The sequence below is a fragment of the Tiliqua scincoides genome, chromosome 2 (assembly GCF_035046505.1).
Source record: "Tiliqua scincoides isolate rTilSci1 chromosome 2, rTilSci1.hap2, whole genome shotgun sequence".
Taxonomy (NCBI): Eukaryota; Metazoa; Chordata; class Lepidosauria; order Squamata; family Scincidae; genus Tiliqua; species Tiliqua scincoides.
Window position 1 is genome coordinate 260888720 of NC_089822.1, and position 26566 is coordinate 260915285.

General features: G+C 44.8%; 1 protein-coding gene and 1 pseudogene across 1 annotated transcript in view; both read right to left on the reverse strand.

Moving 5' to 3' along the window:
* The window catches only part of LOC136639120 (zinc finger protein RFP-like), a 573475-nt gene that overhangs the window by 413127 nt on the left and 133782 nt on the right, over nt 1-26566 (reverse strand). The gene's annotated exons all lie outside the window — the stretch shown is intronic.
* On the reverse strand, nt 1507-24674 carry LOC136641279 (zinc finger protein 569-like; annotated as a pseudogene).

A 26566-nucleotide genomic window follows, 5' to 3' on the forward strand; every position in this document is an offset into this window, starting at 1 on the left:
CCAATTAGAGCTTCAGTCCTCCAGTTATGAGACCTCAATGAGCACCTGGTACCTTGCTGAACGGCTAGGCAGGATTCTGAACCTTTGCCCCCAACAGACAATGAAACAACTTAGTAAAAGAGATTTTAACTTATTAAGTACATAAGGTTACATAAGGCAGCAAATGCTAGAGGCATAAACATCTAGGAAACATATCAGCAATAAAATAATAAAGCTAGCTAGCTATCTCTATTAATACCTATCTCTCACCTGGGTCAGTTACTCTTGTAGCTCTTTTAGCTCCAGAGCTACCTATGAGGCCAGGTGCCCATGTTTGACAATGGAGCTCCAAGCGTGTCCAGGATGTTGCACCCAAAAACTCTGTCCAAGCAGGAACCGGACACACCCCTTGGGCACTCATTATTATACTTCTCATGCTAATAGTACTGAGGTGACTTCATACTTATTTAGATTGTCCAATCAGAAACTTTTGAGGATGGAACCTTCTTAAAGTTAGCCTGGTTGCTAGCCTTCCTAGTTCTTACCCCTCCCAACTGGAGATCCATAGCTGCACTCCATCACACTTGATCAGGCGCCTCTCCATCTACTAAGGTGTTAAACATTCCAATGGGTTGTAATTCTTGTTATCTGTCCTGTCTGGCCAGCAAAGGAGAGACAACAATCTTTTTGTTTATTTACTCACATTCTTGCAGCTAGGACCTGCTAGCCACTTACTTAGTTTGGTTCAGGCTTCACATGCTACCCTAGGCCTAACATGTACATATTCATGACAGCCGGGGTTTGAAGGGAGCTGCTCTAGGTAGTGGCATCCCACATTCTGATGGTGCAGAACCTAGCCAACATGTCCCTTCTAGAAGCTTCAGGTCCTATAATTAGGATTGCCAAGAGGGCAAAATAAGGCAACTTCCTCAGTGCCAGATCTTTCTAGACTCTTTCTAGACTCTAGAATCTAGAGCCAGGTCTTTCTAGAATCTACACTGTTCAAGATAACATCTTAGGAACGGGCAGTCAATAAGTATTAGTCCAACTTTAATTTGGTATAAGATTTCATTCAGACCAACAGAGATCCAATAATGTGCATTTTTTCCAGGTTCATGTTGCTCAAAGTAAAAATCAAATATAATGTTCCAAAATGGCAGCCTTTGCTCACTTTGATATCAGTGGATTTTGTATATGTTGATTAGCCTGTCTTTGTATTTAAAAAACCCACTTAACATTTTTGGTGCAATTAGTTTGAGGTGAAATGACTGACCTATTTCCTTTGGGTAGCACTGTGATTGGTTGAGGGGTGTAGGATGGAGCGGAATGTAGCCACAACACAGAGTGCATGCTAAGCAAGTAGTGCTATAGCCAAGGCTCATGGGCACAGCTGCCACAGTGTACCCTAGTAGTATCCACACCGCACTTGGAGACATGCCCCTGAGCATACAGGTAGATAGGAAATTGGTGGGCCATACACAAGGCAGCCTGTGCATCCACTTGCTGCAGGGAAGCTGGCAGCACAAATCAGACACACTTGGCACCCATGCCCTTGAAGTTGCCGATGTATGGGCACAGCTTGGTAACAGGCATCACCTGCATACCCTGAATGTCCAGGCAAACTGCAGTGCATGAAGACCAGCATCACCCTAAAGTTCCCCACAGTGTCCTTGATGCCCAGGTCTTCAATGCCTCCACCCTCAAGACCACCCTGGCATCATGGCCGGAGCGGAACAGCTGGCTCCTTGTTAGGAAATGAGCCAAGGTGGGATACAGGTATGTGGCTAACAGCCAGCTGCCTCCAGCATCCAGGTGAGCATGGCTGTCACCTGTGGCCTTACCTCATGATGCCTATGTAGTGGAGCCCCCAGGGCCAATGGCAAAGTACAACATGGTGCACAAAGAGACACACATGTTTGTGGAGTGGGCATTTGGGGTGCTAAAAGTGCCGTTTCAGTGCCTGCACCAATCCACAGGACATCTGAGAAGGTGGCCAAAGTGTATGTTGTGTGCGCCATCTCCACAACATGGTCCTGTGGAAAAAGAAATCACTCCTGGGCAATGAGAAGGGGGGCCCAGGGACCTTGCACTGCCAACAGACAGGATCCCAGGGGCATCACCATCTGGGAACATATCACAACTGAGTACTTTGGCCTGTGAGAGAGGGCAAATACCAGGCATGGCGGGGTGACCATAGGGCTGTGCCAGGAACCCCAGGAAGTAACGTTCCCCCCCCCCCCCCGCACACAGGGCTGACAGAGTACACCATGGGAGGGCCACCCAAGACTGGTTCAGGGGGGATGCTAGAGGAACCTAGGAAAGATCTAGACAACAGTGATTCACAATAAAATGATTGTTTATGTATCTGTTCTGCTCCTTTAAACATCTGCCATAAAACCACATCAGAACTATGTACAAAAATACAAAGTTGTCCCAAAGTGGGGCGGTTGGGGGCACAATGGTGCATAAAGAAGGGGGTGGGGAGAGTCAGGGCAGGACCCCCAGGAGCATCAGGGCAGCCCGAACCCCAGCCTGGGAAGCCCTGGTGGTGGCCTTAAGCTGCTCTAGAAGCGCAGCAAGGTGCGTCACCTCTGTTGCCATGCCTCCCTGCTGGAGAGACAACACTGCAGCCCACAGAGCCCTGACGGTCCGGTCGGTGACACGGTGGTGGCCCTCCACCTGCAGCAGGCAATCCTGAAGGCGCTGGTGTGGGGAGCCCGGGGGGATCATCCTTACCAGGCAGGCAAGCCTTCTCACCCTGCAGAGGTGAGTGTTGGTTCACATCCAAATCCCCAGTGCCCTGACCCCACTGCACAGCCACCATGGCCAGGTGGGTGGCTCCCTGGGGGGCTGCCAGGGCACTTGCAGCATGGGGTATACTCACCATGCCAGTAGAGGTGTATGTGCCTCAGGTGGCACTGTTGTTGGGATGGTGGCTGGCACACCTGCTGCTCCATAGCCTCTGCCATCTCCGCAGCCCCCATCTCAGAGGGCAACCCATTGGTCCCAGCATCCTCCTCCTCCGGTGGCAGCTGTTGCAGTGGCTGTGGTTGCTGCACCTGCTGTGGCAGCTCAAGTATTGGTGGCTGCTGCTCTGTGCCTGCCTCAGTCATGTCCTCTACAGGAAGAGATGGAGCAACTCAGAGGGGCTCCATACACCCAACTTGGTCCTTGTTTCTGCCTGTTGGCACCAGCGGAGCTACACTGGCAGCAGCCAGGCCAGGCCAGCCCATGCCCAGCCAGCCCATGCATGGCCAGGCCCAGCCACAGAGCACCAGCCCCCCCCCAGCTTACTTGTGTGGTAACGGTCATGTAAGGTGGGCCGCTCTACCCACTCCCAAAGGCTCAGCATGGTGTCAATGCTCAGCAATAAGTATGATGTCAAATGACCAAGGTCATCTCTGATGACTTGCAAGAGAAGGCCAGGAGCCAGAACACACATGCAGCTTACCGGACTCTCTTAACAGCAATAAGGGGGGGGGGGAATGGAAAGTTGATGAGGAAGCAGTTAAGAGCAACTAAGATGATTACTGGGCTGGGGCACCTTCCTTATGAGGAAAGGCTACTGCGTTTGGGCCTCTTCAGCCTAGAAAAGAGGCGCCTGACGGGGGACGTGCTTGAGACATACGAAATTATGCAGGGGATGGACAGAGTGGATAGGGAGATGCTCTTTACACTCTCACATAACACCAGAACCAGGGGGCATCCACTAAAATTGAGTGTTGGGAGGGTTAGGACAGAAAAAAAGAAAATATTTATTTACTCAGCGTGTGGTTGGTCTGTGGAACTCCTTGCCACAGGATGTGGTGATGGTGTCTGGCCTGGGCGCCTTTAAAAGGGGATTGGACAAGTTTCTGGAGGAAAAATCCATTATGGGTTACAAGCCATGATGTGTATGTGCAACCTCCTGATTTTAGAAATGGACTATGTCAGAATGCCAGATGCAAGGGAGGGCACCAGGATGCAGGTCTCTTGTTATTTGGTGTGCTTCCTGGGGCATTTGGTGGGCCGCTGTGAGATACAGGAAGCTGGACTAGATGGGCCTATGGCCTGATCCAGTGGGGCTGTTCTTATGAGCCAGAGGTCATAATGAAAGGCTGTGGTACAGGAAAAGAACCAGCTGGCAGACCATCCACTTCCCTCCTGTTTTGATACCAACTCAAGCAACAGCAACAAAGCAGGGGGGAACAGTGGGAAACTGGGAGCAATTTACAACTCCATGATACCATAGTGGCACAGGCTTATATGACTGCTCCCCTATGCTAAGACTTAGTATTGGGACCAATAATATAAACCAGAGCCAGTGCAGTGTCATCAATAGAGCCCTTTTAGACCAAGGTGCAAATCCCAAGTCAGCCATGAATTTTCACTGACACAAAGGTCCTTACCCAAAAAGGACACATTCTCAGAGTTTTCCATCATGACCTCCCTGTATAAAGATCTTTGGTTCAGACTCAGTAAGATTCACTCCTCCTCTGTAAACCACACAGCCACATCTTCAAAGGTCACCAGTTCCTGGAATAATAAGTACAATTCTCACTCAGTGGGACTAATCTGTGTGCAGAGATACCATGTCACACAACCCTAGTGGAACTAGCTCTTTAGAATACCAAAGGGGTAATCTATGTTCAAATACTGCCACATCCCTTCACAGAGAAAACTAGAACCTCAAGGAAAAGACTAAACTGGAGCTATACTCCCTGTCAAGCTAGTTATCTATTCTGCACAAAACCATGTAAAACTCCCTTTCTACATGAAGGGAGATTTTATTTAACAAGAGACATTCCTACATAAAGTTTCCCCATTTGGATTCCGCACTAGCAGACAGTCCAGAAACATTATAACATTTTTTTAGGTTTTCCACAATATGCAGGTAATTTTACTAGCATTAAATCTAAAATTAAATGTAAAATTATTCTAAACTGGAAGACAACAAATTTGCTGTCAGCAGAAACGTCAAACAATGAGTCTTGTGTGCCAAGACAGATTGAAGTATGCCTTGAAAAATTAAGAGAACATGTTGGGGGTGTCCACCACCTTTTACTCTTGAGAAGCAGGATGGCTCCCCTTGCACAACCTATTCTCCCATCCCTGCCTCTGTCCATGAACAGTGATAGCATTCCAAAGAAGGGTGGGAGGACACACTGGGATTCTCTGATGCCCTCACTACACCTAACCCACATAGGGGACTCCCTAAGCATCACTATGGCCCAGAAGGGATTATTTCAAAGCCTCAGCCCTGATTGGCTAGGAGGGTGGGATGTAAGGATACCTGCCTGTTATTATGGGAAATGAAAACAGAGATGTACCTTTTCCAAGTGAATATACTTCCATGGTGCAGGTACCTCCCAAAAGTTCAATTACAAAAATGTCCGGAAAGTCAGGACCAAATCCTATCCAAATTTCAAGCACTGATGCAGCCATGTCAATGTGCACTGCAACCTGTGGTGGTGGGGGTAGTCAAGGAGGCCTCCTCACGGTATGGAAACATTTTTTTCCTCTACCAGTAATGGACCCATGGTGCCCTGGAGAGCAGGTCCATGACGTGCAGCCCCCCCCCCACATCACCCCCCCAAGGGGATACTTATCAAGGCATAATGAAGCCTTGCATGATGCTCCACAGTGCTTGGAAAGCCTTCTGAGGCTTCTGGCGTGATCTTAAAGACTTCTTCCAGTTTCCCAACAAAACCAGGCGTACTCTTTAAGACTGCTCTAGAAGCCTCAGAAGGCTTTTTGCATGCTTTGGAGCACTATGTGGGTCTTCACCTGCCTCCGGAATGGCTCCAATGGGCAGGTGAGGAAGCATAGTGGGCAGAGGTTGCAGTAGCAGGAGTGTGGTGGGGGTGTGGTGCCTGGGGCTCCCCCCCCTCCCGTCTCCCTCTCCAGGCCTGCCACTGTCCTTTACCTCAGAGCTGTGCTGTGGCTTCATTGGCCCTGGAAAGTTGGATAGGATTGGGTCCATAACCTTCTCCCTCTGAACTAGCCTTGGAGGAGGATTGTGACTGAGGGCCCAATCCTATACAACTGTCCAGCACCAATGCAGCTGTGCCAGTCAGATATGAGCTACATCCTGCAGCGGGGAGGAAACCACAAAGGCCTCCTCAAAGTAAGGGAACATTTGTTCCCTTACTTTGGGGCTACACCAGAGCTGGAAAGTTGGATAGGATTGGGCCCTTTTCCTCCTGAGCCTGGAGACAGATAGCCCAGTCCTCTGCATGTCTGAAGTAAGTCCCATTGAGTTCAGTGGGGCTTACTCCCAGGAAAGTGTACATAGGACTGCAGCCTAAATGAAACCTTGGGGGCCCTTTGGGGGGAGGCTCCTGCTTCCCTTCCCCTGCCAGGCCTCAAGAAGCACTGTGGGGAGAGTGTTGCTGGCCTCCTTGTCCTCTTCCATCTTCTGGCAGTCACCAGAGGGAGAGAACTGTTTCTCTGCTGCTACTCCTCCAACCCCACCATCATCAAAGGCCCTGCCTTTATCCCACAGGTCCCACAAGCTGCCCCACCCACTCCCAGCTTCTTCTTCCCATTCCCCTGAGGTTGTCCCCACCGTGCCTGTGGAGGTCTGCAGCCCTTGGCGTCTCTGTGGTTCTCAGTGGCTACCTCTGGCCACCTCACACCAGCCCCACTGGAGTGGCTGCACAAGCACTCCCCAGTGCTATCTTGCTGTGCTGAGCTTGGAGCTTGCAGGTTCTATAGGTTGTTGGGTGAAGGGCGCAGAACCACCCAAAGGGGGCGGGGCTTTCAGAATGTTCAAACAGCTCTTGCGAAAGGACATGCCTGGTACTACCTGTGAGGCAAGCTGGCAGACGTAATCCAAACTGTATACATGTTCATGTGCTAATGTTGTTCAAATGTATGTATGAATCAAATGTTATGTTATGTTAGAGAGAAATATGTATGTTAGCATGTTCACAAGCACAGTTGCCAAAAAGAAGATATGAGAAGAGTTTAGATCCATTTTACCCAGAAGCCTTAGAGGAAGGACTACAAGCTAGGAGTCCTCAAGGAAAAGTCTGTTAGGAAGGAATCAAGGATACATCCTAATTGCTCTTTTATAAGAACAAAAATTAAAGGAGAAGTATAATAAGTAGAGGAAATGGGTAAATAAGTTAGTAAATAAGTTAGGGAATAAAAGAATTAGTTTGGAAATAGAGAATACAATAAAATCAAATGATCTCTGTGTCACCCTTCAGAGTCAGAGCTAGCCTAACACAGAGAGGTCCCAGATAGATAAACAGAGGTAGTTAATTGCTTAAGCAATAAACCAATTTGACACAATCAAGATAACAGCAATTAGTTGTCAAGCTAACTAGGTAAAATTTATAGAGTCAAGCTGAAGCTTCAAAGAATCCCCTTGACAAGAGTTATGACATCTGAGTTCAAACTGCTTGCTGCTGGGATCCCCCCCCCTCAAACCTATGGGCTGCCTTTAAACAGAGGAAAAGCAGTTTCAAAGCTGCTTTCAGAACAAAGGGGAAAATAAGATTTTAGAAGAATTTTAAGGGAAGTTTAATGTGAGAATTAGATATTAATGAGAGATTAACAAATATATGGATTTAAAGAGAGGCTTAGCAGTGCTTAAACAGGACATTCTATAGACTGAGGCAAGCAGAAAAGTAGCTAGACAGATTCTGCTACTGAACCAATAAAACTTAATGCCTCAGGTCATAAAGTCATTATCTGGGAGCTGACAGCCGTCACAGGCAAGAGAGAAGCAATTTGGATTTCTAAATTGTATTCATTCAGGGCTTAAAATAAAGTTTCTTTTAACCAAACAACACAGAAGCTGCACAGCTTCAGGAACTGGAGAGCAAAAGCTTCTAACCATAGGAATGAGCCCATGTTCCCTAATGTCTTAGTTTAACAAAAGCCAGCAGCTCTGTAACTTCATTAACAGATCTAGATATTTCAATTAGAACTTCTAAATGAGAAATAAGAATAGCACCAAAAGCACCATGCAATATGTTTGCATGCATTCTTTAATCAATAATAAGAAAAGACTTGGGTCTGCCTTAAAGTGAAGCTTGAAAAATAAAGGCAACACAGCTAATTTGGAATGAAGAAAGCAGAAACAAGCTTGCTCCCTGTCAGCTTGAAACTTGTCAAAATTTATTGCATCTCACAGATAAGAATTAAAAGTCAGCATGTATGATAGAATTCTTCACAGCCTAATAATTAAAGAATACTAGTAACAAATATAAAGGTATTTAGAATTGATTTTATTTTAGCTTTTAATTGTTAAAATTAAAACATAGAATGAACTAGAAAGCTAAATGAGAAAATAGCTAAAATTCAGATATGCTTTAAATCACAAGCCAGCCTGGAGTTAATTAAGAGTTTGACAGGAGACTCCAGAAAAGTTAATAAGTTTATAGATAAGACACAAGACAGATAGAAAGCTAAGGAGGAGACCAGACAGAGAATAACTTTCCTAGGCGCCAGAATAGATAGTGAATTTAAGAATATTTCTAGTAATAAGAATAATTAATCTTGGAAAACATGGACTCATTAGCAGAGAGTCTGTGCATTTTCAAAGTTGACAGAACAGATATGAACTACATATCAAAGTTGGCAGAATCCGATAAGGAAGAAGCTTCAGGAATGTGAGTCTCTTGAAAATGCAACTTATATCAGAGAAGAGAGAGATTTTATAGAAATCAGAGATTTCTATATAACTTCTTGTAGGAAAAAGATACAAAATATTTTAAATTAGATTGGAAAAGAGGATAAAATACTGAATAAAATAAGTATAAACACCATTAAAATAAGAGCATAATTAGAGAAACAGGAACAATTAGGAAAATTAGGATAGAGGCACACTGCCCCCTTTGAAATAGTATTGACATTACAGAAAGGGGAGGAGTTCTCCAAAATGGCGAATACAGTAACCTGAGATATTTAATGCATTGGACCAGATATGGCAATAGCCAATTAAAAATCCCCATTTCTGACATCATGGGCTCTAACAAATATGACTGGAGTTTTCTCGAGACAAAGAACCTACAGGTATATAAGGTCACACCCAGTAGGGAATGTTGCTTTTTCTCTGGGACACTGAGAGACCACAGCTCTCTGTGTTCCCCATTTTGAACCACCGAGAGAAGCCCATTGCTGGCAATGAATAAATGTTTGCTCATTTTCACCAAGCTTGCTTACCGAGTCTATTTTTGAGTTTATTTTCGACTTTGCTCTTCAAGCTCACACTGAGCTTGTTTGAAATTTGCTGCGGACACAACAATTAAGCAACCACCGTGCAACACCTGGATTTAGACAACCAGGGACAGAGTCAGCTCTTGGGTGCTGGTGTTATGAATAAGTTTCACTGCAGAGTGTTATGAGAAAATTTTTACCTTAATAGTTATAGTTGGTTAAACTCACATACTTACCACATAGGGGAAAATGCAAAGGGGGTAAACATCTAAGAGTTAAGAGTTCGGAAACCTGACCTGAGTGAAAACTTGAAGCCTTTAGATCAGTGTGTTTCAAGATTTTTCCTCCGCTGCACCACTTCACATGGTCCACCTATTCGAAGTACCACCAGAAATAACTGGCGATGACATTGCTAGTTACTTTGGGGTTGGAAGGCCAGATGCAAAGCACAAACACCAGTGAGAGGCTCAGGGTGGATGGGAGTGCTTTTTTGAGCATGGAAAAACATGCTTTGGAGCGCTGCCCATCTAGCCAAGCCCCCTACCACTGTTTGTTGCATCGCATTCCTGATCTCACTGCCGGACAGCAGGGATCCTATGAGTATCACCAGATACCACCTCATGTACCACTGGTGGTACCCGTACCACTGGTAGAGAAACACTGCTTTAGGTTAAAGCAGGGGTCTCCAAACTATGGCCCAGGGGCCACATCCAGCCTACCACAAGATTTTATGCAGTCCATAGTAACTTGCTTTTTGTCAGAGCATTTGCTAATGTTTGACATTTTTACTCATTATATATCATTTCTCGTTTAAGCACAGCATTGTTTCTTTGTAATTGTCACATGTCTCCTTTGTTTTGAATCCTATCATGCCAATTACAAATAAAAGATCCAAGTAAAACTTATTCATTTAAATTTCATTCATTCATTTAGAACAGGGATGCCCAAACCCCGGCCCTGGGGCCACATGTGGCCCTCAAGGCCTCTCAATACGGCCCTCAGGGAGCCCCGTTTCCAATGAGCCTCTGGCCCTCCAGAGATTTGTTGCAGCCCGCACTGGCCTGACACAACTGCTCTCAGCGTGAAAGCAACTGTCTGACCTCTTTGTGTGAGCTGTGGGATGAGGGCTTCCTCCACATCTTGCTGTTTCACGTCTGTGATGCAGTAGCAGCAGCAAAGGAAAGGCCAGCCTTGCTTTGTGCAAGGCCTTTTATAGGCCTTGAGCTATTGCAAGACCTTCATTCATTCATATAAGTTCATCTTTAATATATTCATTTATGTAAATTCATTCAAATTTTAAATGTAAATTAATTCTTTCTGTAAATGTAAATTAATTAAAGAATTCTTTAAAAAATTCTTTCACGCAGTGTCAGAGAGATGATGTGGCCCTCCTGCCAAAAACTTTGGACACCCCTGATTTAGAAAACTGATTTTTTTTCCAGCTCACAAAAACGTGTAAAATATATGATGTGGCCCTCATACTAAAAAGTTTGGAGACCTCTGGATTAGAGAGTTGTGTGCAGAGGCTGGGGCCTCTAGAAGGCCGTGTGCAAAACTTGTGTGTCATGTTCAGAGGTCCAGTCAGTCAGTCAACCAGAGCAGTCAGTCTTGCTGAGTACATCCAGAGAAAACATCTAAGAGATGAACAGCTTTCTATGTGGATTCATCTCAGTCTGACATCACTGTGGGTTTAGGTCAGAGTGAGGCAAGGTGACCTTTGACCTTAGTCTTTAAAGCCACTGGATAGCCCAGTAATACTATAGCATACACACAATGGTAAAGAGCTGCTTGATTTTATTAAAAGCAATATGGTTAGTCTCACAGAAGCTGTTTAGGCCTCAGAGTGTAAACACTCTGGAATGTAGGTAGAGATAAGGATACTAGGCAACAAAGAAGACCGGCCTCATCTTGGCAGACATACACACATCTTAGCAAGGACATTCATTTTGCCTGCCTGTATGCACTTATAGCTTTATATTCTTTCATGCTTTCAGAGCAAAAGGCACACATAGGCAAAAGCTAGTCTTTGCCCTAAATTGTAACCCACATATAGGGACATAGTAGTCATTAGAAGTAGGTCTTAAGGAACCAAAAGGTTGCTTGATTTTAGTGAAATTGTTAAAAGAAGTTTAAAAGCCTTTGCTTTGCAGAGGTTTGCAGAGGGCCCCACAGTGCTTTACTAACACATAGAAAGGGAACGCAGAGGAGATAAGATAGGCGCTCATATCAGGCCATCCTAATGAGGGATGAGTAAGTCATGCCAAGAAACGGGTCTGAAGATCTGCCAAATATTGGTCTTCACACCTGTCTTTAAGTATTTTGCGCTCTCTGTTCTTCTTACTAACATCATTAAGAAGACCTGTCAAAATAATTTTAATTGGATTGATTTATGTGAATGTGATCCAACACTGGATAACTGGTATTATAGCACACCCTGCTGGTTTTTGAAAACTTTTGGAAATTGTGTAATTTTGGCTAAGTTTTAAGGTGAAACCCCACCTGTATGTAAATAAAGCCAATCAATTGTTTTGCCCACCTGTTGCCCACCTATTTCCCATGTTTAATGCAAATTGTATCTTATCTGTATCCTATTAGGTGTTTGCCCCATTTCTGATGTAAAAGTTCAGCCAATGGAAAGTCTAGATTTTCAAACAAAGGACCCAAAATGGTATAAAGGGTCCATTTAATATTGACAATTGCTCTTATGCTTTGGACACAAGTCCCATAAGATGCCCGTTGCTAGCAATGAAATAAAGCCTGCAAATGATCCCTCCTGAGTACCGAGTTGTTCTTGAGTTGCTTCCTTCAACCTTGCAACAAGAGGTTCTCAAACCTCACAACGCCCCAGTCAGGGAAGCCCTATCACTGTCCACTTAATGGGTGGGGCAATGGTAAAGGCAGTGACACAATTGCTATGATAGCGCCGCTGCTGGTGGCGAAAGGGTTTTTTTTTTTGTAAACTTACCTGAGGCAGCGCTGGACTCTTGGGGAGTCTCCAAACTGCAGAAAGTAGTAAAAAATGGCCACTACTAATTTTCACTATGAAAACATAACACAGGCCAACGCACATTTTGCTTCCTTAAATGTTACACCAATTCCTGGGTATATCTGGGGTGCTGATTCCAAAAATGGCATCCATTTTGCCCTATCACATCTAGTTTTGGAGATTATAGTATAGCCTCTTTAGTGAATGGTTCAAGCCGCTTCCTCATGAGGAAGCCTACACCATGGCTTCCTCATGAGGAAGCTGACTGAACCATTCATTAATGAGGCTTGTTACACACGTGTTAGACACTTGTTAGACACATGTTAGACACTTGGGGAACATCAGCAGTGCAAGTGAAAATCACCAACCCCCTTTCCAAACGGACCAGAGCACAGCCAGTTGGAAAGAAAAACAGCCCACTGTACAGCCTGCCTCTCTCATACATCATCCACTAACAAAAATTAGCACTCAACTGCTCTTCCAGCTATGCTCCCTCATCTGTTATTCTCCCCTTCAAAAGAAGTTCCTTCTCTTGCATTTTCCCTTTTCCTAAATCCCCCTTCTGCAAGTGAAGGACTCAAATGCTCTTCATGATCTAAGGCAGGGGTCTCCAAACTTTTTGGTAAGAGGGCCGCATCAAATATCTGGCGTGATGTGGAGGGCTGGGAAAAAATTTAAATATAAAATTTAAATAAATAAATTAGAGATAGAACTTAGATGAGTGAATAAATGAATGAATTGGCGCATTCATTCAACCTCTCTGGCCCTCAGAATACCCTCCAGATACAATCAGAGCACAGTTCTGGTCATGTTCAGTTGAGTGAGCCAGAGGCTTTCAGGGGTCAAGAAGTTGACCACGGCCCAGAAAGAGGCTTGCTGCGGGCCGCATCTGGCCCCCGGGCCGGGGTTTGGAGACCCCTGATCTAAGGTCTTCATTCTGCAATTTGGCCATCAAAAAAGTCTTTTCCATTTTTCAGCAGTTCCTTTAGAGCTACTTTCTAAGCAATCACAGATCAATGGAGGTGCAACAGCATGTGCGCACATGCACTCCAACAGAATGTGGCCACGTGTGAAGTAGCCAACGACAAGAAACACAGTGATGGGGGGAGGAACAGTTGCGTAGCTGGGGGGGGTCATAGAACCCTGATGGCACTTTTCCAGGCTAATACAAAGTGTGTGTCTCAAATACTTTATTGAATAAGTTAACATAAGATACTCCTAGACACCTGCAGCTAAAGTCAATCAAACAAAAGTTCTTTCAGGCACCTCACAAAGAAACAGTATGATTTTTTTTTTAAAAACTGTCTGAAACTTCGCATTGAAAAAGACACTCAAAGTTAGGTTTTGAAATCAGAAGTATGTCAACATTTGGACTGTTAAATGAACTGGAACTAAGCTATTCAGGGCAAATATTTAAAATGCTGAAAATACAAGCACAATAGAATTTTATCTGCAATACAATGGATCATCAGTAGAAAAGTCTCGTTATTAAATATGGCATGTGACATTTCTGCCGTTGGTGCATTCTGGGTCACTGAAAATTGTTTCTTCCTTAGCCTGTGATTTTTTTTTTTTCATCTTATGTGTAAAACGTTTTGATCAGTAAAAGACGTTTTTGTCACAATATGTGCATGCTGCAATATCTGGAACACATGATGAGGTAACGGAGTCTGACAGAACATTGCTAATTTTTAGTTTTACTCATGTGTGAGTTCTCAATTGTTGGCAAAAGGCCATGACATGACTTACATTTTTATCTGAGCACTTACATTATTTTTAATCTCTTCTTAATGTGAAATATTCTATGAACTCTTAGGCCTGATTTTTCACATTCATTATTTATTTATTTCACATTCATTATTTTCTATCCAAAATGGATGATCTCCTGTTTAATCATCCTTTACTCTCTAAGTTTTTAACCACAGACAGAGTGCAAATTGGTTTTTCCTCTATGTAGGTTTCTACTGTTTCATGGATCTTCTCATGTCTCTTTAAGCATGCTTTACTTGTGAAACCTTTACCACAGACTGAACACATATATGGTTTCTCTTCTGTGTGGCTCCTTTCATGTGAAGTAAGGCTTGATCTTTGCTTGAACCTTCTACCACAGACAGAGCACGAATACGGTTTCTCTCCTGTGTGGATTCTCCCATGGATAATCAGGTGCTCCTTCTGACTGAAGCTTCTACCACAGACCAAGCAAGTGTACGGTTTCTCTTGTGTGTGGATTTTTTGGTGTTCCATATAGCTTGTTCTGTGCCTGAATCTTTTCCCACAGACTGAACAGGTATAAGGCTCTTCACCTGTATGAATTCTCTCATGTATAACAACCTGTGATTTATTACTGAAGTTTTTTCCACAGACTGAACATGGATATGGTTTCTCCCCTGTATGGGTTCTTCCATGTCCATGAAGGTGACTTTACAACTGAAGTTTTTACCACAGACTGAGCACACATAGTGAGTTTCTCCTGTATGGATTCTTTCATGACTGTTAAGGTTTGATCTGCGTTTAAAGCTTTTACCACAGAACGAGCAAGTGTACGGTCTTTCATCGGTGTGAATTCTTTCATGTGAAATAAGGCTGCACTTTTGGCTGAAACCCTTCCCACAGACCAAGCACTTGTGTGGTGTCTCTCCAGAATGGACTTGTTGATGTCTAGCAAGGCTGACCTTATGAACAAAGCTTTTACTACACACTGCGCACGTATATATTTTTTCTTCCGTGTGCATTTGTTCATGTACAATATGATACAATCTTTCACTGAAGCTTTTACCACAGAAGGAGCATGCATATGGTTTCTCACCTGTATGGATTCTTTCATGGATAGACAAATAACTTTTCCACATGAAACTCTTCCCACAAACTGAGCACATGTATGGCTTCTCTCCTGTATGGATTATCTTGTGTTGAATAAGGTAGTCCTTAACGGCTGAAACTCTTCCCACAGATGGAACATGTGTAAGGCTTCTCTCCAGTATGAGTTCTCTCATGCTTAAGAAGGTATGCTCTGTCAGTGAAGCTTTTACCACAGACCGAGCATGGATAAGGTTTTTCTCCTGTGTGTGACCGTTCGTGACTAATAAGGTTTGATCTGTGACTGAAGCTTTTCCCACAAATTGAGCACATGTATGGTTTCTCACCCATATGAGTTCTCTCATGTTTAATTAGATGTGCTCTGTCAGTGAAACTTTTTCCACAGATTGTACATGGGTATGGTTTTTCTCCTGTATGGGTTCTTTCGTGGTTAATCAGATTTGATCGGTGATTGAAGCCTTTCCCACAAACAGAACATGTATTTGTCTTTATACCTGTATGGCTTATTCTGTGACTATTGAGGTTCAATTATCGTTTGAAACTTTTACCACAAAAGGAGCATGTGTAGGGCCTTTCTTCTGTGTGAATTGTTTCATGGGAAAGAAGGTTACATCTTTGACTAAAGCCTCTTCCACAGGATGAGCATTTATATGGTGTCTCTCCTGTATGGACCTGTTCGTGTCTAACGAGGCTGACTTTATGAGCAAAGCTTTTATCACAGACAGAGCAGGTATATGACCATTCTTCCGTGTGCATTCGCTCATGTACAGCACAGTACGACCTTTTACTGAAACATTTACCACAGACTGAGCATGTATATGGTTTCTCTCCTGTGTGGATCCTTTCATGGATTGTCAAGTTACTTTTCCATTTGAAGCTCTGACCACAGACTGAACATGTATGTGATTTTTCTCCTTTACAGCTCCTTCTGTGGGTAGTCAGGCTACATCTCCAGTTCAATCTCTTCTCGCCGTCTAAGTGTTTATAATGTTTGTCTCCTTTACAATGCATTCGACCATACTTGTGAATTTTCTTCTGGATTTTTGTTTCATTGATGTCACCTCCTGCATAACATAAGGACTTTCCTCCTCTCTTGCCTGAGAACTGTCCATAGTGCCTCTCTGCTGTACCTTGATTATAAGAGATGTCTCCCTTCACCAGACACTGAGAGATGCTCTCTTCTGTTATTGGTAAAGCCACCTTATTTGCTACCACTCTGGTGCTTCCTGGCAGAAGATTCTCATCCTCCTCTCCATGCCTGCCGCCTGTTGAAATACAGAAAGATATATAAGACAAGAAGCATCTTTGCCAAAAAAAAAAAAGAGCAGGTTTTATAGCCCCTCATTCATCCTCCCCTTTCAGACTTTCTACTTCATCTGCAAGGCCTGATATTGGGTCTCTTTGGGCTCAATCCTAACTAAGGGCTATCCACAGGAGCAGCAGCACTGGCACAGGCTCTACTGCATCCTGTAGGTAGCCACCGACCCGTCTTTTTACTCTTTAGTTGGCACAGGTCTGAATACAGGCAAAGGGATGTGTTGGGACCAAAATAGAGCAGAGGGTATCAGCAGAGCCATTGTAACATTCCACCACACCCTCAAGGCCCCAATCTCCACTCCAATCTGCCCACCCCTTGCTCCATCCACTGCTTTACCAGCACCTTGCTGCCAGTGAGCATGGGTAGCCACTAGTGATTGTGCTGGTGGCCTTTCTGAGCTTGCCAGAAGAAGTGGCAGCCTGTCAGTGGAAAGTCATGTCCGCCTATGGGCTGGCACTTAGGCCTACAGTATTCACATTCCTCTGGCAAGCAGCCCAGTTAGTCTTGGGCTGCTCGATGGTAAACTATACAGTCCTGAAATAATTTTAGATAACAATGATTATTATGATTACTGTACCACTTCAGATTACAGGTGGGTGATGCCATTTGTCAAAATATCCCCTAAGTAAAAACCTTCCTGAAATTAAAAAATGGGTCTGTCAGGAATAAAGCTCTTGTTCAGCCTATTCCTTTCTATGTTGGTTTTCCTCTTGCAGGGAGCTTTAAAAAAATTACAAGGGAGCATTGAAATTGTGATCCTTCACTTGCCATCTGAAATACTAAAATTGATTTTTAAAATGTGGTCTCCTTATTCTAGGAGCTCTCCAAATCCCAGCCTACAGGACAGATCCAGGGTTTGGAGAAAGCCCTCTCCCCACGAGCAGAGCTTACTGTTCCACCATGGCACTGCGTGTTTTTCAAACAGAACAGGTCACAGGGATGCTCTGGGCAGTCATGTCTGTTGCCCAGTGTCCCTAAAGGCTGTGTCACAGGAAGTACAGGCAGAAGCAACTGCTAAAAGCAGGGGTGTCAAACATAAGGCCTGCAGGCTGGGTGCAGCTTCCAGAAGCAATTTATCATCTTGAAAATACGAACAAGATTTGCACATTTGCTCTTCTGTCATTTGCAGATAATGAATTTCTGTGTGAGAACAAAGTGCTTATTTCTGACCATCATCTGCTTAATGACATCATTTCCAGCTTAATGAAGTCACCGGCCCTCAGCAGGCGCCATGAATGCTGTTCAGTCCACTATATGAAACGGGTTTGACACCCCTTGCCCAGAGCATCCCTGGGCGGATGCTATTCCGCTATGCCATGGCAGAATAGTAAACTCTGCTTGGGAAGGGAAGGGCTTTTTTGAGACCAGTTTGGAGACCACTGCTGTAAGCAGCACTGACTTGGAAAATCAGCCCTCAAAGTAAATGGAAACTTATATGAATTGTGGATCATGAGCTATCCCTCACCTGACTGGATGTCTGAGGCAGACATGCTTTCCTTGGATACCTGGAAATCCAAGCCCCTCAGCTCCTGTTTGGGTTCCAGCTTTAATATCACACCAAGAAGCCCTGAGCAGTTTTGCTGCAAGTTTGCTTCAAGTGAACAGGTATCACATATTATCCTACCTATGAATCAAAACAATGTAGAACTTGGAAAGCTGTGTCATCCTGTGATATTGTGGGACACAGAAGACTGTAAGAAATGGTGACTATCTTCATTCTTCAAGAGATGCCCTCTGCACTGACATTCTGGACCACCTGAAATCTTTTGTCTGTGTGGATTTTCTGTCACTGTGGAGAAATCTTGAAAAGCTGTAAAGTTGACAGCTTCAGAACCCTAAAAGTGTGAGAACATGCTTGAGCTCCACAGGACAATAATGGTCCTACAGTCAATTACTGCAGGGCTCAAGGAATCCTGCATTAGCTCATCCACAGTGTAGCCAGACAGAAGGGACAACCAGAGGTTTTTCAAGCCAAGAAGCACCAACGTCTGAGAGTCAAACTAAACATGACATTAAATGCATCAATGTAGCTTTGTCTTCCTTTTTTTAAAAAAAATGCCAGTTGTGGGGGGGGGGGGAGTGCATAATCTGGATCTGGAACATACCACACATGGAGAAGCAGATTTAACGCTTTCTCCCAGCCATAATCCTAACCCAGACCATCCCTATACCTAATTCCTAGTTGCCCTAGGAGGGAAATTTCCATTGGAGGTTTCCACCTGGGACACACAACATTTGCAAAAGGGACAAACAAGAAATCCAAATTGGGACTGTGGCAGGGAGAAGTTAACCTTCTCCTCCCAATGCACTATGGATCCAGCCCCCCTTCAGCTGATTTAAAAAAAAAATCCCAAGGAGGGAGCTTCATCAATACATTTAATATCATGTGTTATTTGACCCCAGCAGAGTTCTCTGGCCAGGTCAGAAAACTACACATGAGAGTAGTTGAGAGAGAGAAAAAACACATGAGAGAAAAAATGAGAGTATCTCATTTTGCGATGCCATTAAGTCAGGCTGTGCTGCCAGAACACATGTTCTAGCAGTTCAGGCCAATTATAGGATTGGGCAGTTAGACTGCAATCCTATACACGCTTACAAAGTATAAGTAACACAATGGAGCTTATTTCTGTCTAGACGCGCATAGGATTGCATTGTAATCAAGAATTGATTAATCAACTAAGGACGAAATCCTAACCAACTTTTCAGCACTGACATAGCTGTGCCAATGTGGCATGCACTGCATCTTGCAGTGGGGAGGCAGTCAAGGAAGCCTCCTCAAGGTAAGGGCATGTTTGTTACCTTGGGTCTGCATTGCGGCTAGGTCAGTGCTGGAAAATGGGTAAGGACTGCACCCTAAGGATACAATCCTATCCACATTTACCTGGAGGAAAGCCCCATTGACTATAATGGGACGTATTTCTAAGTAGTTATTCATAGGATTGGGCTCTAAAATATATTAAGTTTGATGGCCCTAGTGGTCCAAAGCGAATTTTGACAGCCTCTGATAAAGGTGGAGCACAGTAGACTGATAAGACTATTGGGGGCACAGCTAAATGGAAGAGTGTCTGCATGCAGAAAGTCCCAGGGGTTCAATCTCTAGCAACCACCCCTAGGCTGGACTGGTAAGACCCCACTGCCTGAAACCCGGCTAGTCAGTATGGACAATATGGAGATAGATGGACCAAGGTTCTGACTCAGTTTCCTGTGTCTGTAAGACGTTTGCTCATATTTTCTTGTAAAATGACTTGTTAGATCCCTTACCTGAAGTGGGGTTGTGACAAGATCCCTTACCTTGTCAACAAATAGTGAAAGATGTGGACATGATGCTCATCCCTACGTGACTGTTACAAATAGCATCCAATAGGGACTTGCATTACATATGAAGCCATAGCCTACTCCACAGTCTTAGCAACTAAGAAGATGCAGGCTGCAGAAAAATTGGTTTCAGCAAAACAATATTGTGTTATTAGTGAGTTATGTCACTATATGTCAATATTGAGTTATGTCAGAATGCCAGATGCAAGGGAGGGCACCAGGATGCAGGTCTCTTGTTATCTGGTGTGCTCCTTGGGGCATTTGGTGGGCCACTGTGAGATACAGGAAGCTGGACTAGATGGGCCTATGGCCTGATCCAGTGGGGCTGTTCTTATGTTCTTATGTTCTTAGTGCTAAGAAAAGGTGCAATGTTCACACCAAGTACTTCCTTAACAAAAAATGTCTGGCCATTATACAATCAATGAATTGGTATGCTTTGATTGTACAAAAATTTAATTGTGGGAAAAGGAGCCACATATCCGTCTCCTGAGGTGGTACCTTGGAAAGCATCAGATCCCTGGCGATGCAAACCCCACGGCTCTTCCTCTTGTTCCACCTTTACAATCACATCAGGAAGCTCTGACCAGGAAAAAAGATGTAAGAAAACAGGTTAGGAGAGATGTTGGCTTCCTGGCCTGTAGAAGAGCAGAACTGGAGTTTGAGCATATTAACATGATGTACATTGAATGAGTGGGCTTTCTGTTCCCTCACCTGTGTTGTGCGCTGATGTAACCTTCATTTTCTCCCAAGCTAGACGATGCAGAAACTGTGTGTCTTGCTCAAGCCACAATATCAAACTGGACTGAGGAACCAAAAATCCTGTTCAATTATTCAGAAATAGTAAGGTGAAATTCAGGATCTCAACTATGGTCCCCTGTGCTAAACAAATCTGTATAGATACTCTCTCCAAGCAATGGTACCTACATGCCTGCTAGTAGCTACAAGGAACCTGTGTTTGAACAACTTTTCAGTTTATGGTTTGGAGCAAGGGTGTCCAAACCCCGGCCTGGGGCCACTTGCGGCCCTCAGGGACTCACAATCTGGCCCACGGGGAGCCCCCAGTCTCCAATGAGCATCTGGCCCTCCAGACTTGCTGGAGCCCATGCTGACCTGACGCAACTGCTCTCAGTGTGAAGATGACTGTTTGACCTCTCGCATGAGCTGTGGGACAAGGGTTCCCTCCACTGCTTGCTGTTTCACATCTGTGATGTAGCAGTGGCAGTGAAGGAAAGGCTAGTCTTGCTTTGTGCAAGGATTTTTATAGGCCTTGCGCTATCACAAGGCATTCATTCATTCATACAAGTTCCATCTCTAATATAGTCATTTATGTAAATTTATTCAAATTTGAAATGTAAATTAATTCGGCCCCCGACACAGTGTCAGCAAGATGATGTGGCCCTCCTGCCTAAAAGTTTGGACACCCCTGGTTTGGAGGATCAGAAACATGCTGACAATTTGTTACTACAGACAGTTGTCCTAGAAACAGAGTGGCAGAACCCAGAAGAGTCTCCTGGAAGTTACATCACAAGAGGCAAAGACCATAGAGAAGACCATAGAGGTGTGCTGTGAGGGGAAAAAAACATTGAAAATTGCTGCTCCATATCACACTGTGGAAGATTATCTGCCCACAGTTTCTGTCTTTCAGAGAAATTAGCTGTCAGAAATTGGGGGAACATATAATCTTTGGTTGGCAACCTTCAGTCTTGAAAGACTATGGTATAAGCCTATAGCACCCAGTATTCCCAGGCAGTCTCCCATCCAAGTACTAACCAGGCCTGACCCTGCTTAGCTTCCAAGATCAGACAAGATTGGGCATGTGCCCTTCAACCCCCATCTCCATTGCTGGGATTATTTGGAAAGGTGATGAAAATAAAATGGCCAACAACACCCATGCATATCCACTTTGTAACCAAATCTGGAATACTGTGTGTAGTTCTAGCTGTGCTATCTTGAAAAGGATTTTATAGAGCTGGTGAAGATACAACCAAAACAATCCAGGAATTCCAGTATTCCTCTGACAGGAGAACTAGTCTCCTCTAACTTTTAGCCAGGTCTCCTTTGCACCACTGTCTACTACAGGCAAGAGACAGTAGAGTTCTTCACATGGCTGGTGCCTCAGGTGGGTACAGGGGTTTCAGAGATCAACCCGGTGAGCCCTCAGGTAGACCTGGGTCCTTGGCCAACATCTGGCCTGGTTGATCTCTGATATCAGCCCTGCTTGTCCCACAGAACAAGTCTCACATCTTCAGAAGCCTATCTGTCAGCAGATCTCCCTCAAAGTAGCCAGGGTAAACAATTACTGTTTCTGTCAAAAGACTGGAGACAGAACCTCACCTAGGGAGGCTAAATTCTCATAATTATCCCGCATGACTTCATGATACAGTGTTCTTTGATTCTGATCCAGCAGTGCCCATTGTCCTTCAGTGAAATAGACAGCCACATCCTCAAATGTCACTAGGTTCTGAAAAAAGGCAAAAAAACCAAAACATTTAGGACTTCTGTAGTAAATATTCTAATTGCTTCAGAATCACAGTCTTGGCAATCATTTCCAACATGGTAATCCAGAACTACTAAGCATAGCTGTCAGATATTGCCTTACGGCCAACCACGCAGGCTGGGCTGAGAAGTGAACTAGGAGTAGGGTTACTGGATACAAAGGGGGACAAGGGATACAAAGGGGGAATAGGGTTACTGGATACAAAGGGGAATACCTTTAACCATTGTATAGAACAGGGCATTTTGGCAGGTCAGCTCAACTTAGAAGGGTTTTTAAAGCTGCAACTGCCAAAATTCCTCTTGGATAAAGGTATAGGCACTCTGTCCCCTGTTGTATCTGGCAACCCTAGGAGCTTTCTGGCTCACAGTTGAAGCTCTTAACCACTGCATCACAGCAGCTTCCCCAAAGCAAACAACTATCTACTCAGTCCCTGCAGTCTCAGAAGTAATGCCAACCTTTCAGTCATTTCCCATGCTTTCACCAACAGAAGGTAATTTGGAATTTACTGCTTCCCTCACCACTACCACAGAGAAATGTCCTGCACTGCATAAGCAGGTAACACACGTAGGCCTTCAAGAATTTCAGGCCTTGAGGTCCACTTTGGATGCCAAACTACATGTTATGCTCAATGCACAGTCTGGCCCTGTGCATACATTTTCTAAAACTGAAAGTGTGCAAGGTGCCGTGTGCAGAGTCAGCATAGGAACATGATGGGGAGGCAGCACTAAAACTTTGCCCCTTGCGCCATGGTGCCAATAAAAATCTGCCCCTCTTCAAAGCTGCTATTTGCATTGGAAGCTGCCATTGGGATCAGTACACACGTAACAAGAAGCAACAGTTCTCTGGTAGAGGATGGGGGCCATTCTTGACTGCTGGAACCTCAAGCTGCTTCCCTGCCTCAAGCCAACTCTAGTGAGGGGTTCATCACAGCGGTTCTGTTAGTGCCTAGGTAATCTTTAAAATTGACCTGAGTAATTGGCAATTCGAGGTTCAGGAAGTTTACGGTTCCTATTCCTCATAAAATAAAGAGTTCCAACTGACCACAGGTTGTCTGTGGTTCTTCCTCTCAATCCATATCTAACATTCATCCAGCAAAAGAAAGAAGGTGCATGCTGGTGTGCAAGGGGAGAAGCAGAAGAACGAGGAAGGTTGCAAGCACTTATAATACCATTGGGCTCAGTGAATTAGTCAAAATATATTGGTGGGCTGCATGCTTGGGGATCCCTGCACATGCACTCCCTGAGAGATCATAATCTCTCAGATATGAAAAGCTTCTGCTGGCATTTTGTCTGAATTTTCTATTACACATGGAAAACCACAATTAGGTCAAACTATGGTTAGGTGACACAAACCAGAATCAAATTATGGTTTCAGATCCTGCTTTGTTACCTAACTATGGTTTGAATCAATACCTAATAGGAAACTGTGGGTTAGTTAAAACCAAAAGTGGAAGCTTTAAACCTCTTCCTCTTGAGTGTGAAAAAAGAGGAAAAGGAAAGGAGGGGTAGCCAGTAGCCCACTGGCAACTCCTGAACCACCAGCTGAAGATCAAAGAGATAAAATAACTATGGGCCTCTTTAGCTCCAATGGATGATAGAGATATGTGCTCTGAGTTGCTCCCTTTGACATTACCTCTATTCCAAAGAAACTCCCACTTTACCCAGCCATACCTGAGGCCACTCAGTTATAGTCATTTCCATTTTCCAAGGGAATATCTGTTGACTATCAAGGATATTCTGCTCTAACCCATGAGGGCTGGAAGCGCAATGGAGGTGATGTCCAATGAAGCTTCAAGATTGTCTCCTTTCACAACAGGTCTGGGACAGCCTCTAATCTAAATGAATGATAAGAAATCAAGGGTGTAAGTAAAGTGATGAATCTGCCTCATATGAAGCAAGATAAGGTGGTGGATGCACAACTACTTGGGTAGGTGCAAGCCAGTTTAACAGGCTTAATTCCATTCTGAGTCCATTCCAAGGCAGTTCTTGTTTTTGAACTGCCTAGTAGTTGAAAGTGAGCAGTTGTGTTGCTGCTTGGCGAGAGTGCAGGGTTTAATCTGAGGTTGGATCTCAGCTCCACCATCTTTTTTCAATACCAGGTCTCAGGTCTAGCAAATATCAAATGATGCCTCTGGACCTTCCTTATTCCCCCAAGTAATTATAAACAGTCAACAGACATCCCCAATTCCTAAGAAGGGCTTTTGAATCAGGGGAGTATCATCTTCTAGCCCCCAATCTGAGTGGCACAGTATGGGGGAAACAGTGTTGGGAAAGAAACTTGACCCCCAAAATTAAGAACTCTGACCTTTTCACTGCTACAAAGCCAGGGCAGGGGATTATTAGGACTGTAGGAAGCACTTTCACATCCAATCTTAAAAAATCCCCACCACCACCTGCCCCAACTCTTGTCACAGACCTTAAATGTTTATCATATCCTGAATGGGATGGAGATTAGAATTGGGACTATGCGCTGTTCCTTTTAGGATACTAACAGCCCACTCCTAATCAGCATGGATGCAACCACAATGCAGACCCAAGGAAAAGGACCAAATGTTCCCTTACCTTGGGGAGGCCTCCATGACTGCCCCCACCACCATGAGAGACAGCACGCATTGGCACAGATGCACTGGCATTGGAAAATTGGATAGGATTGGGCCAATGGGGCATGCACTGCATCTTGTGGTGCGGTAGCAGTCACAGAAGCCTCCTTAAGGTATGGGAACATTTGTTCCCTTACCTCAGGGCTGCATTGCGGCTGCACCGGTGCTGGAAAATTGGATAGGATTGGGCCCTTAAGAATTTGTGTAGGTCAATTCACACACACACGCACACACACACACCCTGTATGTTCCCTGTTTCCCCCTCAGTTGATGCTCAACTACCTTCAGTGTTGGCACTGAGCTGCCTCGCACTGCTATCCCACATCTCCCACTGCTGACACTGTAGCCCAGCAATTTTCAACATTTTTCTTCTCATGGTACACTGACCTCGATGGTCCTTGCCTCTTGTGATGTCACTTCCAGGAGACTCTCCTGGGATCTGTGGCTCTGTTTCTAGGGCAATAGCCTGTAGTAATGAATTGTCTGTCCTTCCTCTGCCTGCTCTATGGAGCCAGAGTTAAAAAACTGTTCTGGGTTTTGTGGCTCTGTTTATAGGGCAACCCTCTAAGGATCCAGCAGAGGAAGAGGGACTGACAATTCATCATCACAGACAGTTGCCCTAAATACAGAGCCACAGAACCCAGAAGAGTTTTTCAGCTATTTCATCTGCTTTGCTCCAAACTCCTGCAGCACACCAGTGGACCTTTTGCTGCGCACCAATGTGCCACAGCACACTGGCTGAAAATCGCTACTTCTAGACCACCATTCTCCTCACCCCTCCACATCTTCTTCCTCTCTTGCTTTTTCAGTCAAGGGACCAAGAGGAGAAGCAATGGAGGCAAGTGGATAAATGAGGGTGGGCACCCTCGCATACACACACTTTGCTACCTGAAGTTGCTCTCTCAGGCTGCAATCCTATCCACACTTACCTGGGAGTACCCTGCACATGCCCGATCTCTTCTGATCTCAGAAGCTAAGCATCCTGGTTAGTACTTGGATGGGAGACCGCCTGGGAATACCGGGTGCTGTAGGCTTACACCATAGTCTTTCAAGACTGAAGGTTGCCAACCACGCCCCATTGGCTATAATGGTACTTACTTCTGAGTAGACATGCATAGGACAGGGCTCTCAGTTCCACAAATGGGCTGACTCTGGTGTGCAAGATCTTGTAGGGGATGGATACAGGACTGGAAAATTCCCTCCCCATACAGCAATCATTCATGACCAAATGAATTCTGGGACTAGGGCAGTAGGTCACTGGTCACTCAAGTCCAAATCTCTGGGCCAAACTCCATCTTATCTTTGTTGTTCAACCCTGTGAGATTTGCTTGTTTCAGTTAGAGGCCAAGATGGAGCTGTCAGGATTGGGTCTACAAGGCACAGGGAGAGCATATTTAACCCTTTCCCACGATGCTGCAGTCCCAGCAAATTGACACCCCCCCCCCAAAAAAGCAACTATTGGCCTCAGAGGGGAAGCTAACTTTTGACAACAGACACTTCCCATGTCAAGCTAGTGACATCTTTGAGGGCAGGATCTTCACCAGGACCACATTGGAAACCACTCTCCCTATGCATTATGGCCCAAGTCTGATCAGCCACCCCCCCTGCAGTGGCATAGCTAAAGGGGGTGCAAAGCACTAAGTTTTGCAGGGAGCCTCACTGCAGCGTGCAAGGAACCTGCCTGGAGTGGCTCCAAAGGGAAGGGGCCCCTTGCACGCTAGGGTGAAGCCCCCTGCAAAACAGTGCTTTGCACCCCCTCTAGCTATGCCACGTCCTCCCCCCTCCCGCCAGCTGCTGTTTAACTACCAAGGACACTCACACAGCCCAATCCTATGCAGAAATCCTATTCAAACTCATGTGGCTTGCTCCCGGGTAAGCGCGCATAGGATTGGCAGCCTGAAACAC